Below are 13,478 nucleotides of genomic sequence, written 5' to 3' on the forward strand. Positions count from 1 at the left end.
AAATAACACACTTCCCTTTTAAAAATGTAAATCAGTGGACATGTTTGCAGGCTCAACCATTGAACGCACTCCAAAGATTTATCTAAAAGCTTCTGTGATGCTTCCAAATTCTTGGGATTGCTTTGTACCTCTCTGAAATGAATAAGAAATATTACTTTTTTGTTTCTACTTGATAAGGTATGGATATTTTCAGAATAGTCATGTTCTAAGCATACGTTTGTTTGAAGGATTGGAAGAGAAGGAGCTCTTTGGGGCCAGCACATCTCTGTGTTCCTGCCGGTTCCTGGCGGGGCAGCCAACCCCAGGTGACGGAGCCTGTTAAACTCTTCTTATTGACTCACATAGATGTAAATAATAATGACAATCTTGCACCTTCTCACCAGATGCCCTGAATTGCGCTTGTCTTCCTTCTAAAGACTATGAAGAAGGTGTTGGTGGGAGAAGACTCAAAACAGGAGAATAAAGAATTTGTAATTCCACCTCTAGACAATGTCCTGCCTTCCAGGGCTAACCTCTTGCTGTCTAATCCTATCAAGCATGGTAGAAACCAAGAATTCCCTCTGCCTCCCTGCTGGATTCTGAGATGTTTCTAATCTCGCCTCTCACCCCAGGCAGATGGGAATCCTGGGCCAACTGGGGAAATGGTCATGTTCTCAAAGAGACAAAAAAGAAAGTACATGAATGATTTCCAAAGTATCCCCCCGCCCCCATTTTGATGCAGGCACTTGGATGTTTGCCTTGAACCAAGGACTGTGTCGAACAATCACATCCCCACCGTCACCCCGTGTGGGATCCTAATGGGGTCCCCTTTTGGCAGACAAGAAGCCTAGGCCCATTTAGTAGGGTTATGCTGGCGGTGGAGCTGGGCCCTTCGCAGTGTTCTTATACTGCCGTCCACTAGGTGCACTTGCCGTGGCCCTCGACATGATAAAGACTCTCCCTTAGAGACACCACAAGAGGTTTGTACAGGCAGAGCCTGGTAAGCAAGTTAAGTCAGGAAAAGACTCAACAGAAATTGTAAGGACTTTCTCCTTCCTTTGACTAAAACCCCTTTCCTGGCCTTCTTCACGGCCAATCACTTAGCCGACGGGACTCGGCTCAGGCCCCAGCTCACTCTGACCACTCGTGTGCCCATGCCCAGCCCCTGGGCCCTGCAGTGGCTCTCCAGAATTTCCTCTGTTATCATACCGTTCACTGTGTTAGGATCTTAAGTTCTCTTGTCTGCCTCCCTCGTTAGAGGGTGAGTCCGCTGAAAGGCAGCAATGTTGTCATTTATTTCAAATAATTCAGTAGCTGATTTGTTAAATGAATGGGTGAGTGAGTTCAGACGAGGAAACAAGTTTTATGACTTGTCCATTTTCAGACAACTTGTTTGTCCTGAATGAATCTAAAAGTTGTCTCCTAACTTCTAATCCAAGGCTTTCTCTTCTAGACTTTACTAAACCTTGAATGTGTTTCCTCTTTAAGAGTCCTCTATAAAATTTGGCTAACAGTGTAGGAGGAATTAGTTTAACCACTTGAAAGGGAAGAGAATATAGACCAAAGACCTAGGAGGGAAAAAATTACAAAACCAGAAGGAGAAAAAGAGAACATATAAGAAAGAGAGGAAAACATTGCTGACTTCACAGTGTCACCCGGGGATGCCGTTTGTGTAAAAGGGATAAAGGGATGGTACTCAAGGCATTCACGCTTCATTTGTTCACATGTTGATACTGAACTCCAAGAAACATACAGAAAGGACAAAATAGAATTACTCTAGTTAATGTCAAGCCCTGGGAAAAGTCTGAGATTTCACCCAACATGTGACTGGCGTGGATGCTGGGAGAGGACCCAAGACCCCTGTGTCAGAGACGAGGGATTCATCAGTCACAGCAGTAGCCAAAGTATCAGCATTTCTTGCTTTGGTTACCTGAGCCCCAATTCCCACAAGACAACGTGAAAAGAATCAGGTGATACTTACGCATGTGGTCAATCACATTACAGAAGAAGAACACTGATTTAGAGAGCCCGAGTCTTTCTAAGGGGCTGTGGGCTGCCTGCCCTTTTCTCCAGAGGAAGACATTGTCTTTATTAAACTTAGTGTGCCTGTTCTTTGTTCTGAAGGGAGAAATTATCTCTGTCTCCAAGGCTGTTTGTCATACGATAATCCTTGAATAGTCAGAAACAAAGGCGGAGGGGCAGAAAGAAGAGAAACCAATGGGTAACTGTCTCCCAGCAATTACCTGATTTATCCATTCGCTCACCCACTGAACATCATTTAGCAGTTACATGCGAGGCACTGAGCTGCTTGCTGGATATACATCAGGGAGCAAACCCAGACGCGGTTCCTGACGACAGGGAGATTACAGTTTCCGCCAGGAATGTAAGTATACATCCAAGATCACATAAATATATGCAAAATGGCAACAATGACGAAGACCCCCAGAGGAGGGCTCAATGGCACCACAGAGTTATATGTATCATAGTGGGAGCTACAAAAGTGTGACGAGGCAAGGGAGAGACTCCCAGGCAGATGGGACAGAACAAGCAAAGGCCCCGGGGCCGGAGGGAGGATGTCAGCCCTGAGTGGGGAAATCACACAGTTTTCCCAAGACTGTTGACTGTTTCACGCTTGTTGTCACAGACTAATCATTAATAGCATCCTTCTTCCCTCTCAATAGTGTCAGAGTTCAGGGAGCGTGTATCAGACGATGCTGTAGAAAGATAAATGGGACCAGAGCAGGCTTTAGCCTTGCAGTCTCTGCTAACAACCTGGGTCATTATCCCAAGAGCAATGGGGAGCTATCTGAGGGTTTTGAACAAGAGCATCACATGAGCAGGTTTTCATTTTGAAGAGATCACCTTGGTCTTGATACAGAGAAGAATTTCGAGGAGGTGACCAGGTGATCCGGGAGGGGTCAGAATCTATGACTGCAGTTCAGGCAGAGAAGACAGTGGCTTGGATGCGGGTAGTAAGGTGAGACAAAGTTAGATTTAAGTGGAGAAGGAAGGACGTGGTTAGACTCAAGATACTCAGGGGGTACAAAGACAGGCTATGATGTGGGAGGAAAGAGAGCATCAGTGGTGATGCTAGGATTTCTGTCTGGCACAATCGCAGGAAACATTAGTGAAGGTAAGGAGAAAGTCTAGCTAGGCAGTGCGATGAGCAGGTATGAGCTCAGGTGGGAAACACGGGCTGGAGCCGTACACCTGGGAATCAGCATCATCTGGATGGTAGCTGAAGCTGTGGGTGTGAAGGAGGGGACCTGGGCACAGGAGGAGAGAGCCGCGGATGGAGCCTAGGAAAGTCAACGTGAAAAGAGGAGTAGAGCAGGGCAAGTTTCAAAGGCCACTGAGAAGGTGCTGACAGAGGCAGGGAGAAAACCAAGACTGCGGTTCCAGAAAGCCAAAAGAAGAGAGGTCACAGGAAAACGCTGCCGGATGGAAGACACGGAGCCCAGTGATGACTCCTGGGAGATGAGGGGTGTGGGGCCGGCTGGAGGAGGCTCAGCCATGCCCAAGAGGGAGGGAAATGGAGGCCGTAAGTCCGGGAACATCTGTGAGATTTCAGACTGTGAGAGGGAGGAGACAGGAGGCCCGGGGGAAGACGGAGGGCAGGGGTGCTCTATTCTGAGGATAGGAAAGGTGGAAGCAAGTGGAAATACTTCCAGTGAGAAGGGAAAAGTGAGGAGGAGGAGTAACCAATCCTAGAAGGTTTCTGAGAAGCACGGGGGATGGAGTCCAAAGCGCAGGAGGAAGGAATCGACTTGGAAGAGACAAAGGGCAGTGGGAAGGAAGGAGAAAAGCCTGCCCAGTGGGCGGGGGTGTCTGCAAATCTGGAAGAGGGGGCTGAGTGAGCACCCATGGGAATGAGGGTGGGGGGAGTAGGAAGTCAGGCTGTTTGCCAAGAGCAAAGAAGGGGATGGAGGTAGAGGGGGAGCTGGAGGTTTCACGGTGGTCTGAGGTGGCCACTGCAGAGAGTGATGGGACGGAGGAAAACAAGGAGGGCTCCAGATGGTTTGTATGTGCGTGCACACATATGCACACGCACACATGCACATGAACACCCATATACATGCACACGTGCACATGCACACATGCATGTGCACACCCATACACACGCACACATGCACATGCACAGCACACCCATACACATGAACACATGCACATACACACACGTACATACACACATGCACACACATGCACATGCACACACACACCCATACACATGCACACGCACACACACAGGCACATGCACACCCATACACACGCACACATGCACATGCACACCCATACACATGCACACACATAGTGCACCCATGCACACCCATGCACACGTGCACACGCACACATGCACATGCACACACATGCACATGCACACCCATACACACACGCACACACGTACATGCACATATGACCATGCACACCCATACACACATGCACACCCATACACATGCACACACGTACATGCACACATGCACACTCTTGCACACGCACACATGCACATGCATACATGCACACACTGGCTGGCCAGGACCCAAAGTCCCTCCACACTCCGTAAACGCTCTCTCACGTCCAGGCCTCCCTCCTCCCTTCTTCTGGCCTGCCTGGTGTCTGCCCCTTCATCTTCCCATCCCCGGGGTCACTCCCACAGGAGGCGGCCTGAGGAACCCTCTGAAGACTGGGCGGATGGTGAGAGGGCAGAACACTGCCAGCACCCCACATTTCATCTCCATCCTCTCGTCCCTGTCACACTTACAGAAATAAGTTCGAAGCAATCGAAATGACCAAGAAGAGAAAGCTCATCAGTGTTCTGGCCAAAGCTGAGCTCTGCTCACCTGTCCAGGGAGCAGCAAATGCTGGTGTTTCAAAGAGGGGAGAACCTGGGTAAGGGTTTAGCTCAACTTCGCCTTTTTCTAATAAGGAGGCCGAAGCGCAGGGAAGTTTAAGGGCTGCATCTCAGCCGCGGTGTCCGCATTCTTTGATAATTAATCTGAGCACGCTGGATACAGAGGCAGTGAGTGCTTATGCAAGTGAATTTATCTCCTTTCTCTGAACTCAAAAATGCTTGCATCCAAGTCAAATGCACCTCAAGTCTGAATACGAAAGGCTCTCTTTTTAATCGGGGGAGAAATTGTGTCACTTCATTTCAGAAGGATCCAAAGAGGAAAGCTCATGAAGAAGGGACACAGCCCAGGATTCTGGAGCTGGAACGCAGCGTGCTCTCAGGAGTGGGAGGAGATTATTCTCCTGATCTGGAAACATCTCTCACTTGGAATGCGAGTCTCTTGCTTCCAGACACTCCAAGGACAGCAGGGGTCACAGCCTGGGGCTTTGATGGGTAGAGAGTGGGGGGGAAGCCTGCAGGGAGTGAGGGTGCTGGTTGTGCCTGGGCTGTCCCGTGGGAGCTGGGCTGTTAGGGAAACCCACGGGGGTGCTGCGGCCAGCGCCAGGACTCCCGAGTGTCTTCAGTTCTGGGTCACTGAAGGCACACGGCTCCTTAAGCATCCATAAATTGCCTGATCTGCCTGAAAGAAACTGACAGTGGGGCTTGAAAGAAAATCCATTTCTGGAATAATAAGAGAGTGCTGCAGCTTCCGCTGAGCAGATTCAAGGCAAAGCCGAGGGCGCCCAGGGGATTTTCACTTTGCAGGGGGGTTGTCTGTGCCTGGAGGTTGAACCAGGGGATGTGAGAGGTGAAATTGGAGGCAAAAGCCCTCTCCATCAGCCTAGAAGGGCAGCCTTGCTTCTATTCTTCACCCATCTCCGAGAAAAATTAAGTAGACATCAGACCCATCTGCCAGCGCCGAACTGAAAGAAGGGAGACAAAGAGGAAGGAAGGGGCTGGAAGAGCCTTGGGGGGAGGATGAAGGGCAGGAGGAAACAAGGACAGAGACCATCGCTCTTTAGCTCCGTTGAGCTGGAGTCACAGCAGGGCTGTAACACTACGTATTTGTTCTTTTGTACTCACTTAAAAGCAGAAAGGCAAATGGCACATGAGGTTTCACTTCCATCCACACAAAATTACTGCAAACACTGTTCCCCCACCTCATCACTACGTGTATATATATATATACGTATACATATGTGTGTGTGTGTACACATTATACTAACTCTCTTAATTTGGGAGCTATATCCTTTTGGCTTATTTTTAAAATAAAAACAAGTGTTCTTCTGTGTGAAGAATTCACCCTGGGGTTGAGGGTGGGAAGGAGCCGTTGAGGATGTGCCCTAGTTCCCCCTACACCGGCTCCCCTGCACCCCTGCAGGAAGCCCGCATCCTCTTTATCTGTATGATGATGGCTCCCTGGAGGTGTTTGCTCGTTTTCATTTTTCCCCAGCAAAAACTTTCCTGCCACGTGAGTGAGGGCAAATTTTACAGGATCACCACATGGTGAAACATTGTGCCGAGAACACAGAATTCAGAACTTAAAGGAAGTTAATAAGGGACCCACAGGTACAAGGCTAACATCGGTGGGTCGGGGTCTAAGTATACTCCAGGGTCAGGATATGAACCCCGGCGAGCTGGTTCAAGTTTATGCCCTCAACCACTCTCCCCCTCCTGCATGTGTTCCCTCTGCCTCAAACCAGCCCCACGTGTCCTGCATTAACCCTCTTTATCGCTTTGCTGGTTCTGGGGATCCCTCCTGCCCCCTCCCCCAGAGCTAGGTTGGGAACCCCTCGTATCTGCCCCCTGGACCCCTGTACTACAGCCCTGGTCATCACCCAAGACTCAGGACTCCCTGCAGACAGTAAGATCCCCGGGGACAGGGTTAGGGTGATATCCAAGCATGGTAAGGCACACAGTGTATGTGTCTGAGTGCACAAATCAATGAAATGGTGAAAAAGACCTGGTGTTTGTCCTACAAGAGCTCTAATCCAGTGGGAGGACAGATCCCTACACGATGACCATGACACCTTATGGACAGGCTGCAAGGGCTGCAGTCAAGTTTATAAATCAGGTTCCAAACTCACATGGGGAAGGACCGGTGACCTCTGCCTGGGGTGCAAGAAAAGGGCAGGATGGTGCTTAATTGGGGATGAGTCATATTTGAACCAGCCAAGAAGGGAAGAGGAGAAACACTAATGAGGAAGCCCCTGGGCACGTGGAGAGTGGTGACTAATTCAGTCCAACCGCACAGGTGCCTGATGGAGCTCCAGCAACAGACCAGGCGTCATCTCGATGCAGTGAGCCAAACAAACTAGGAACACAAAGCCCTTCCCTCCTGAATGTCACAGCGAGGGAGGCAGGGAGACCCAAAACAGAGCATGGTGGGAACTGTTAACCACAGATGCCCGGCCAGGATGCCCGGCCAGGCAGGAGGTCAGTGAGTGAGGTGCCCATCCTCCAGCTCGGGGCTGCTGGAGGGGGATGGCGCTGGCCAGGGCCTGTGGCCTCGAGAAGTCCCTCCCTAGCACGCAGGTGACCCACAGATGTTCTCATCTTCTGCACAGCCAGGAGGTAGAAGAGTTGGGAAGCCCTCTTAGGACAGAGCTGCTCTGGGAGTGGAGGATCAAGGCAGGCTTTCTGAAGAAGGTGATTCCCAAGTTGGGCCCTGATGATAGAGTAAGAGTTCACCAGCAAGAAAGGTGGAAGAGATTTTGAACAAAGGAGCAGCTGAGAGTGGTGACAATAAAGAGTGCTAACCTTCACTGAGCAGCTAGGAAGTGCCAGCCAGGCCCTTAGCACCTCTTCAGTTATCTCATTTAATCCTCCCACCCCTCTGAGGGGAAGGAGTCATTTTACAGATGAGTAAACATTTTACAGATGAGTAAACTGAGGCACAGAGAGTCTAAGTAACCTTCCCAAAGTCACACAGCCAGCAAGCAGTGAAGCTGTGGGATTCACAGCAAGGTAAATGTGTCCTGTATTTCCAAACTATGGCACTCCACTGCTACCCATTAGAAGACCCATTAAGGCACATGACAAAAGAGGTGAAAAAATCCAGGGGGAAGGCAGGACCACATAAGCAGTGTGGCTTTCCTGGGATGCAGAATGCTGGGCAGCCAGTGGTAAGAACCGGGCTGGGAGGAGGACACAGCATTCAGCTCAGAACAGGACAGCCACATGGAGTTTGGGGACAAGGCAGGGAGGTCACATCATGTGTCTGCAGAGGCGGATGAGGGGCAGGCTGCCCATGTCATAAGCTCCCTTTTTGGGATTTGGGCAGAAATTAAATGGGGAGCCACCGAAGACACATGAGCAGGGGGCAGGATGCTCTGTGGGGAGCATCAAGAATATAGCTCCCAGGCGGTGCCGAGAATCAGGAGGAGACATGAGGGCAACGATGGAGACACGTGTTGGAAGGATACTGCTGTGGTCCAGTGTGACAGGAGCCCGAGGGTGGCACCCAGGCATGAAGTGGTCCGTAGTCTAGATGACCATGTGTGCCCTGTCTGCTGCCGTGATTGCTTCCTGGTTTGTATATTTCTTTCCTGACCATTGGTACCCTCACAGGGAGGGGCTCCCAAGAACTGCACCCTGCACACCCCTTAGCACGCCCCTCCTAGCCTGCACCTTTTTGCTGTGTCCCATCTCAATAAATCTGCCTCAGTTTTCCCCCGAGCGACTTCAGACACCTCAGCCCTGCGTGTGCACATCCATTAGTGACCCGCTTTAGACACTTGGGCCTCACTCTCTACTCCAGGGAACTTCTCAAGGCACTTATCTGATACAGACACGGAGGAATTCGGGGGAAACCAACCTCCTGCCTCTGCCGCACAAGCAGGTGCCTCTTGAACCCTTCCACCCACGCAGGTCTCTCCTGGGCCTGCAACCCACTGCCTTTGCGCTCGGCATGCTGTCTGTAGCATCAAGTTCCTGCTTCTTAAATCAATGTCCTCGAATGCATCGTAAGACGGTGGAGGGCAGAGCCTCCTGCTCCGTTTTGATTTTTTTTAATTTTTATTTTTTACTTATTTTATTCTGGGTCCCCAGGAAGTGCTCACAGTGGACACTTAGTGACAACACATTGCACATTATGAAAAAATGAGGGAAATTTCTCCTAGTCAAACAGGACTTCTGCCGGGGGAAAAAACATTGAGTAAAAAATTGAGGCTATAAATGTGTGCGTGCAGTCCCAAAGCCCCAGCTTGATCCTAAATGAACTATGGTTCAGAAACATCTGCTGAGGTCTGATGGATGGATGGGATGGGCCACCGAAGGCTGCTTTTCCCCTCATGATTTTCATCTTCAGGAGAATAAAGGCGTGCATGGGATGGGGGGTCGGGAAGGGCAGTGGGACGTTTGTCTCCAATATCCAGCTCCAGCTCGACCAACGGCCCGACTTCTAAGCCTTTTCCTTTTGAGACGGAGGCCATGGGCAGAGGCCGTCTCCATGACAACCACACAGTTCAGTCCCCCACATGGACCAAGAAGGGGAAGGGGTGGCGGGAGGGAGACACACTTCCCCAGTTCTGTCTGGAACCAAGGTGGCTTTGGAGGACCCTGCCTTCAGCAAGGAAACCATGTACCTCAGTCTGGGCCTGAGGCTCCATCACCACATGGGGCTGTGGACAAAAGACACCATGTTGGCCCCAAGACAGATCCTGAGGCCACAGGAGACCCCTGTAATCTCAGAAACTGCTATGCATGCCTGAGGGTTGGTGACATAGGGGGCTAGCTCCAAGTCACAGAAGCTGGAGACCCTTGGGCTACAGATGGGTGCCTAACCATGGGATCCAAATCTGGCCCTGCCGGCAAGAACCAGAACCACGGGGGACACATTCTTCTGCTTGCATTCGCGCAGAATGTTCTAGCCATCTGCTTAGCGAAGTCAGCTCACGTAACTCTGGGAATCAAATCCCCATAGAAATGCATCTGGACAAAGGAAGGAATTATATTTTTTTCACTCTCAGTAGAATGACAAAGGCAACCCATGACATTTCCTCTTGGTTGATTCATTAACCCACTCATTTAAACCAAGCTGCAGCGTTATCAGCAGTGATGTACACGTGCACAGGACACTTTTAGTACCAGGTACAAGACAGAGCACCTGTGATGAGAGGTGCATCCAAGACGTGCTATTTTCATGAGCTGCACCTAAAACAATGAATTGGCCTACACAAAAATCATGAAGAGTCACCTTGCAAAAACGTCTGCCAGACAAGCTGAGCTGCAAACACTGGGCAGTTCCCTCTCCAATACAAGTGAATGCCGAGTATTGTTCAAGTTATCTGTCATCAGTGTCAATGGGAGAATTGCTTTTACTCATGATACTGATGTGCACATGGCCTATTTCTTACACTAACAAAAACACAGTCAGTGGAAATGTGAATATAGGGACAAGCACAATTAAGGGTATCAGCCAATAGTTATGCTAAGTTTTGTCTTCTGGTAGGTTTTCAATTTAATTTACTGATTTTATTCAAATTCACCACTTGAATTGAAGGTAAGAGGTTAGGACAGTTGTCACTCTCTGCACAATATGTTCAGTGCCATATACTTTGTTTTTTCCAGTCACCGTGGAGATAACACAAGCCTTTTCTTGGTGGCTTCAGAAAAGGCAGTTGCCATGGTGAAACAAACGTGAAATTCTCTAACAGAGAAAACTTGAAAATTCCTTTCGTTGACAATGTTTGTCATTAATTTTATCGCATCTACTTTCAGCATCCAAAACCATGAACTGATCAATCCTGTTACTGAATAAGATGCCCTGTTAGACCATTAACGAGGTCTAAGTAAAAAGACACCTTTTATTTGTGTTCATTCCCTGCAAACATCATGAATATTGTGAGTAGTCATTTTAACTACTGCCCAGACAAAACAGAAAAAGCTTTTTTGGTTCATGCTTTTGTAGTTTTTCTAATTAGATAATCATTTAACAGCTTCCTTCTAGGATTTTCTTCTTTAGCCACTGAGTATATTCTATTCAAAGTGGAAAAACTAATCATGGACATTTAAATGACTTTATGTACTTCCAAGCGCATCTCTTTTGGGCAAAGATAACACCACTTCCAGACAAAGCTGGGACTACAAGTGTTCAAGAATATAATCTTTCCAATTCTATACTAATGCCTTCACCATCTATAATACTGAAGTAAGTATATTGGTTTCTTCCTAAACTAAGGATTAAATATAATATTTTATCTTAAGAGTTCTAGGTTCATGTATCTCATATCTTATATCAAGTTAATAATTCCTATTTGCTAAACATTTATGAAAAAGCCTTGTAAATAGTTTGATAATCAATACATATTCCTGGGAATCTAGCCATGGGAAATTTTCCCAACTGTGGAAAAAGATTCTGGCACAAAGATGCTCATCCAACTGGCCAATGAGAAACCACCTTCAATGACCAACATAGTGGAAATCATTAGAGACTGAACAACATGCAATTGTTAATGTAAAGTTTAAGAAGATAGTGAGTATAAAGAAAACATCTTCGATAAAATATTAACTGAAAAATTGTATATAAAATTGTATACGTGGTATGATGACATTATGTAAAATTTTAAAAGAGAAATAAAACATGCATAGAAAAAAAACAGACTTGGAAAAACATCCTGACTTGTTAGCAGTGATTACCTTTAGGTTAGTGAGACTATATTTTCTACTTTTCCATGTAGTCTGTGTTTTCTATAATACCCATGAATTTTCTATAATATCCACAAATTATTTTTAATAGGAAAACAATAAATAGGAGGAGAAAGAGGAACACCCAGTGAAAACAAAATCAGATGCACCTCTAAGGATTTCATTTTTAGGTGCCTTTTCACATTGTTAGGAAGGGGATATTCCCTTCAAGTGGAGTTCCTGGTGAGTGTGAGACAGGAAGATGCTGTTTTATCACCTGCTTTAATGAATAAAAGCATAATAAGAAATGAAAATAGTTTCTCCTGAAGAAAGCAGAGTCTTCTTGCTGCAGCATGTTTTTAGAATCTGACCTGACTGGGGAGACTTTTAACAATACACCAGCTAATTAGTCACACTATACCAAAAAAAAAAAAAAAAAGAAAAGAAAAGAAATAATGGAGAATCAATCGGAAATAAACAAAATAACAATACAGGAGGAAAATCATGACGAGGTTCCAGTTCCTAGGAGAGATATTCTCTAATATGCGTGGGTCAAAGGAGGAAGAGAGAAGGAAACAGGAAGACACAGTACAGTTTAAACTATCAACAGCAGGTTCTGGCCACCGAGACTCAGAAAGTAATAGGGCAGCCTTCAGGGGAAGCAAGTTGTAGGAGATGTTCTTCCTTTACATCCATCTTTCGTGTGAAATCAGGAACACATTTTATTCTCAGATTGAGCACACTGGGGTGATTAAAACCATTGCTGTGCACCCAGGGGCCTGAACAATTCTCATTTAGACGGGAACAAAACTTCAGCAGCATCCCTTGAATCTTTTCCATTTAGATGTCTGATACCACCTGTGAAAACAAAGGAAGAGCCCTGTGTTAAGAATGATTTCCCACTTTCATTCTCAGGATACGACGTGCTTCAAAATACATTGGTAATATACTGGTAACGGGTCCAAATGTACTACCAAAAATTGAGAGATTGCCTTTTGGTATTGAAGTAATTACAAGGCCATTTTTTCTCTTAAAGATGTGAGTTCTGACCAGTTTGCCAGTGTGAACAGAATGACTCTGGTTGAATGGTTAAGACTTCACCTCAAAGACACAGAAAGTTTCCAAGTGCTTTAGTTGCTGAGCGATTTCTGATAAGTAAAGGATGAGTTGATAAGAAAGTTAAGAACTACAATAATTTATCGAAATGAACTAGAATTTAACTGCAGCAAATACAAGAATCAATGGATTATTATGTAGGGATCAAACAATTTCCAGTGCCCTCAGGGAAGTACTCCCCCACCCCCATTCTCAGGGAAGGTATAAGGGTATGAGAAAACAAAAACAAATAGCTTTCTCTCACCCTGGTTCTTACTTCCTTTCAAATTTAGTGTGGCAGAAAAGAAAATATATACGCAAACGTCCCGTCCCAAGTTACTGGATCAAAGGATGATTTGAGATGGAAAGCCCAGATGGGCAAATTGGCAAAGACCTGTCCCCAGATGTCCACTCCTGCCCTACTTCCACTGGTGCCAGCTCACACCCACTTAGGCTGGCATTCTCTTTCTTTGCCTCCACCCCCAGGAAAGACACCCTCACCCCTCTAGAGAAAGAAGTATCAGAGAGACAGTACAAGAATAATATTTCAGCAACATGTACCAGTGGGGAGAGGTAGGGGAGGAGGGCAACATAGGGGTAGGGGATTAAAGGTACAAACTATTAGGTAGAAAATAAGCTACAAGGATATATTGTACAACACAGGGAATATAGCCAATATTTTATAATAACTATAAATAGAGTACAACCTTTAAAAATTGCAAATCACCATACTGTACACCTATATTATATAATATCATACAGCAACCATACTTCAATTTAAAAAATCAAAAAAATATATATTTTAGCAGCATGTAGGTGGTTGCCTATAAAATTACATTTTCAGTGAACCTCTTAAGGATATGCCAAACAGATGACATCACAAAAAGAA

The sequence above is a fragment of the Eschrichtius robustus genome, chromosome 5 (genome assembly GCF_028021215.1).
Source record: "Eschrichtius robustus isolate mEscRob2 chromosome 5, mEscRob2.pri, whole genome shotgun sequence".
Classification (NCBI taxonomy): domain Eukaryota; kingdom Metazoa; phylum Chordata; class Mammalia; order Artiodactyla; family Eschrichtiidae; genus Eschrichtius; species Eschrichtius robustus.